Raw genomic sequence first — 6,332 nt, 5'->3', positions numbered from 1 at the left:
GGATCCAAATAGTGGAATTGTGCAATAATTGGACTAGGGCTGTTCAATGTCGGTACTGGAGGGCCGAAACACTTCTGGTTCTTCTTCTTCAAATAAGGGATTAATTAATTCAGACCTGAGACACCAGGCGAGGGCTATTAGCTACCAAGTAGAAACAAAAACCACCTCAGTTCAGACAAATCGAACTCCTCCATAATGATCAGACAGAGATCAATAAACAAAAATGTCATATGCTTGCTTCGCTCGAGTTTCCATTTGATTACAGCTATTACAGCTTTGATTACAGTGTAAAAGCAGGAAATACTTCATAAAGATTCAACGAAGACTGCTTACTTAGGCCACTCAATATATAACTGATAGGCCTACTATTACTGATCAGTATCTCTCAAATGTGGCCCACTGGGTATATCAAATGTCCTACTGAAGAGCTATGAGGCAGTTAAGAGTAAGTCAATTATTTAGTTACAGTCCTACTAATGAGAGTGTGCCTATCTCTGCCTGAAGTAGAGATGGACCCGGTGCTTCAGCTATAGCCTATCTATAGCCTATAGGCCAAGCTCAAGTGTCAGTTTACTCAGATTATTACAGGGTCATCAAAACAAGCATCTCATGTTCCCTAACATGTCCTGTACTGTGCCACCTGTTGTTGTGTTTGTCCATTTAGATTGTACGTGGGTAAATGACTGTAAAGCACTATGCCATGTCAGAAGAATAGCGTACCAGTACCAGCCATATGAGTTCCTGTGATGCTTTTTTTAAGTAAAAAATTCTGCATGTTTTCTAAATTGAGTATAGCCTAAGGATGTTATGGAAACTTGTCTTGATGTAGCCTAGTGTAGTGCATTAGCATGTCAGTTCCTGCATTGCTGGACAAACCATTTCTGTATGGACCTCGCTTTGTGCACGGGGTATTGTCATGCTGAAACAGGAAAGGGCCTTCCCAAACTGTTGCCACAAAGTTGGAAGCACAGAATCATCTAGAATGTCATTGTATACTGTTGCATTAAGATTTCCCTTCACTGGAACTAAGGGGCCTAGCCCGAACAATGGAAAACAGCCCCATACCATTATTGTTCCTCCACCAAAGTTTACAGTTGCCACTATGCATTCGGGCAGGTAGCATTCTCCTGGCATCTGCAAACCCAGATTCGTCCGTTGGCCTGCCAAATAGTGAAGCATGATTCATCACTCCAGAGAACGCATTTCCACTGCTCCAGTCCAATGCCGGTGAACTTTACACCACTCCAGCCGACGCTTGGCATTGCAAATGTTGATCTTAGGCTTGTGAATAGCTGCTCAACCATGGAAACCCATTTCATGAAGCTCTCGACAAACCGTTCTTGTGCTGAAGTTGCTTCCAGAGGCAGTTTGGAACTTGGTAGTGAGCGTTGCAACCGAGGACAGAATATTTTTACGCGCTTCGCACTTCAGCACTCGATGAACCCCTACCACTTCACCACTGAGCCGTGCTCCTAGATGTTTCCACTTCACAATAACAGCACTTACAGTTGACCGGGGCAGCTCTAGCAAGGCAGAAATTTGACGGACTGACTTGTTGGAAAGTTGGCATCCTATGATGGTGCCACATTGAAAAACACTGAGTTCTTCAGTAAGACCATTCTACTGCCAATGTTTGTCTATGGTGATTGCATGGCTGTGTGCTCGATTTTATGCACCTGTCAGCAACGGCTGTTGTTGAAATAGCCGAATCCACTAATTTGAAGGGGACTCCACATACTTTTGTATATATCGTGCATATGAATGTACTGATATGTATGTGCCTCCTGCGTAGTTCAGCAAACTTGCTAACCGTCCATCAATTGCCTGTGTTTCTGTCCTCATTAGGGATCTTTCTGTTTATGAGGTTGAACAAGGATCATGGCCTACAGCGACACATGGACGGGCAAAAAATGGCAGCAGACAATGACCTTCCAGAGTTACAAAACCCTTGATCCTATTTCTGAACAGAATTAGCCAAGAGACAGACTGAACCTACGAACCACAGTGGCCATGGCATCATGTGTTCTAGGTCTACTGGGGTTCCCACTTACACACCATATAAAAGTTTTGGGTTATACGCACATCCTTTAAAACGTAGGTGATTGGTTAATAAAGAATACCTGTAAAACTGATCTTTGTCAGGTCAAACAGACCTGAGTGCTCACATGCCAACATATACACATTTAACCGGAGCACTGTACAGAGAGCTCCTTGATGAAAACCTGCACCAGAGCACTGAGGACCTCAGACTGGTGCAAAGGTTGACCTTCCAACAGGACAACGACCCTATGCACAGAGCCCAGACAACACAGAAGTGGCTTCAGGACACGTCTCTGAATGTCCTTGTGTAGACCAGCCAGGGCCCGGACATAAACCTGATCGAACTTCGCTGGAGAGACCTGAAAATAGCTGTGCAGCGATGCGCCCCATCCAACCTGACAGAGCTTGAAAGGATCTGCAGAGGAGAATGGGAGAAACTCCCCAAATACAGGTGTGCCAAGCTTGTAGCGTCATACCCAAGAAGACTCGAGGCTGTAATCACTGCCAACAGTAAATCACTCAGTAAAGGGTCTTGAATACTTATGTTAAAAAGTCTATAAAAAGTCTATCTGTTTTTGCTTTGTCATTTTGGGGTATTGTGTGTAGATTGATGAGGGAAATTGTTCTCCTTATTCCATTTTATAATAAGGCCGTAATGTAATAATGTGGAAAAAGTCAAGGGGTCTGAATACTTTCCGAATGCACTGTATATACATGCAAATGGGTCTATGTTAAAAACCTAGGCAACAGTATAAAAAAATGTACATTGGAAACTGTTAGAATACCCGCCTAAATGGCCATTACGCATAGGACGAGCGGTGGCGTAGATGTAATTACAGTGACCTAAAACAACTCTAACAACTTGTGTACCTCTAATCGTTTTATATCAACGAGATGGGCATATGTAGTAGTTACAGAAAATGTCATATATGTGTACAAAATGATCACGTTCCTACTTACACAACCATGACTGACTGTGTGTGTGAGGTTAGGGAGTCCCAGAGTGTAAGCCTGACTACAACCCTTTGAAAAGCCTTGGGTCAGCACTGAAGCACTATGTCCAAGTTAAGTATACTGTGGCAACCACATGTTATTTTACTGAACCCACTTTCATTAGTTTGTGTTGTCATATGACATCATAAATGTGTCGTTTTACAAATCAAATTGATTTATATAGCCCTTCTTACATCAGCTGATATATCAAAGTGCTGTACAGAAACCCAGCCTATGAACCCAGCCAATGATATGACAAAATACATAGTTGAAGTCGGAAGTTCACATACACCTTAGCCAAATATTTTAAAACTCAGTTTTTCACAATTCCTCACATTTAATCCTAGTAGAAATTCCCTGTCTTAGGTCAGTTAGGATCACCACTTTATTTTAAGAATGTGAAATGTCAGAATAATAGTAGAGAGAATGATTTATTTCAGCTTTTATTTCTTTCATCACATTCCCAGTGGGTCAGAAGTTTACATACACTCAATTAGTATTTGGTAGCATTGCCTTTAAATTGTTTAACTTGGGTCAAACATTTTGGGTAGCCTTCCACAAGCTTCCCACAATAAGTTGGTGAATTTTGACCCATTCCTCCTGACAGAGTGGGTGTAACTGAGTCAGGTTTGTAGGCCTCCTTGCTCGCAAACACTTTTTCAGTTCTGCCCACAATTGTTCTATGGGATTGAGGTCAGGGCTTTGTGATGGCCACTCCAATACCTTGACTTTGTTGTCCTTAAGCCATTTTGCCACAACTTTGGAAGTATGCTTGGGGTCATTGTCTATTTCAAAGACCCATTTGCGACCAAGTTTTAACTTCCCGACTGATGTCTTGAGATGTTGCTTCAATATATCCACATAATGTTCCATCCTCATAATGCCATCTATTTTGTGAAGTGCACCAGTCCCTCCTGCAGCAAAGCACCCCCACAACATGATGCTGCTACCCCCGTGCTTCATGGTTGGGATGGTCTTCTATGTCTTGCAAGCCTCCCTCTTTTTTCTCCAAACATAACGATGGTCATTATGGTCAAACAGTTGTATTTTTGCTTCATCAGACCAGAGGACATTTCTCCAAAAAGTACAATCTTTGTCCCCATGTGCAGTTGCAAACCATAGTCTGGCTTTTTTATGGTGGTTTTTGGAGCAGTGTCTTCTTCCTTGCTGAGCAGCCTTTCAAGTTATGTCGATATAGGACTCGTTTCACTGTGGATATAGATACTTTTGTACCTGTTTCCTTCAGCATCATCACAAGGTCATTTGCTGTTGTTCTTGGATTGATTTGCACTTTTCACACCAAAGTACGTTAATCTCTAGGAAACAGAATGCATCTCCTTACTGAGCGGTATGACGACTGCGTGGTCCCATGGTGTTTATACTTGCATACTATTGTTTGTACAGATGAACGTGGTACCTTCAGGCATTTGGGAATTGCTCGCAAGGATGAACCAGACTTGTGGATGTCTACAATTATTTTGGCTGATTTCTTTTGATTTTCCCATGATATCATGCAAAGAGGCCCTGAGTTTGAAGGTAGGCCTTGAAATACATCCTCAGGTACACCTACAATTGACTCAAATGATGTCAATTAGCCTATGAGAAGCTGCTAAAGCCATGACATCATTTTCTGGAATTTTCCAATCTGTTTAAAGGCATAGTCAACTTAGTGTATGTAAACTTCTCACACACTGGAATTGTGATACAGTGAATTATAAGTGAAATTATCTGTCTGTAAACAATTGTTGGAAAAATGACTTGTGTCATGCACAAAGTAGATGTCCTAACCGACTTGCCAAAACTATAGTTTGCTAACAAGACATTTGAGGAGTGGTTGAAAAACAAGTTTCAATGACTCCAACCTAAGTGTATGTAAGCTTCCGACTTCAACTGTCCACCAGACAAGTGTGATTTTACATTGTAGACATGTGAAAAGCTGTAATGGTACTATAGCCCCCTCGAGTGTTCACAAAGTGTATTACATGCCGCAGAGCAGGCGGTATCCCCCATGACTGTGTTCTTTCTTGCCTGTATAATGAAGTCCAGTGGGGCACCAATGAGTCATGGTACGGTCCTGGGGAGACAGAGGCAGAATCATTTTCATGACAAAGAGAATGCTATGCCAGTGGCATTATGTTGATTAGCATTTCTGCTTCAATTGCAAATGTACCTTTTTGTTGTTACGTGTGAAGAATATACTGAAGTCTTCAGGGAGAGAGAAGAGAGAGAGAGAGAGAGGAGGGATCGTGTCTTCACAGCGAGGTCTTGCTACACAACACTGCATAGATGTCTGGCAGTGGCTGCTACTGCAGGGTGTGAGAGAGAAATGAGGGAGAGATTGAAGATGATGAGAGAAACTGCAGCATTATAAATATTTAACACTCCCAGAGCAATGTGTTGCTCTCCTTTCCTCAACTTTACTGTTCCTCTCCTCCCTGAGACAACGTGCTGCCGCAGACTAAAACACTACTCATACTGATGTGATGATGAGTAATTGTATTTACACGTATACGCACACAGCAATATGACAATCATGGTAAATGACACACTATTGACCATCATGGTAACTGACACACTATTGACCATCATGGTAACTGACACACTATTGACAATCATGGTAAATGACACACTATTGACAATCATGGTAACTGACACACTATTGACCATCATGGTAACTGACACACTATTGACAATCATGGTAACTGACACACTATTGACAATCATGGTAACTGACACACTATTGACCATCATGGTAACTGACACACTATTGACAATCATGGCAACTGACACATTATTGACAATCATGGTAACTGACACACTATTGACCATCATGGTAACTGACACACTATTGACAATCATGGTAACTGACACACTATTGACAATCATGGTAACTGACACACTATTGACAATCATGACACACTATTGACAATCATGGCAACTGACACATTATTGACAATCATGGTAACTGACACACTATTGACAATCATGGCAACTGACACATTATTGACAATCATGGTAACTGACACACTATTGACCATCATGGTAACTGACACACTATTGACAATCATGGCAACTGACACATTATTGACAATCATGGTAACTGACACACTATTGACAATCATGGCAACTGACACATTATTGACAATCATGGTAACTGACACACTATTGACAATCATGGTAACTGACACACTATTGACAATCATGGTAACTGACACATTATTGATAACCAAGGGAACTGACACATTATTGACAATCATGGTAACTGACAGAGTTGAAAGTATACTCTCCGAGTATTTCTG

Source organism: Oncorhynchus tshawytscha, linkage group LG05 (genome assembly GCF_018296145.1).
Source record: "Oncorhynchus tshawytscha isolate Ot180627B linkage group LG05, Otsh_v2.0, whole genome shotgun sequence".
NCBI classification, from domain to species: Eukaryota; Metazoa; Chordata; class Actinopteri; order Salmoniformes; family Salmonidae; genus Oncorhynchus; species Oncorhynchus tshawytscha.
Note: the sequence above shows the minus strand (reverse complement) of the source record.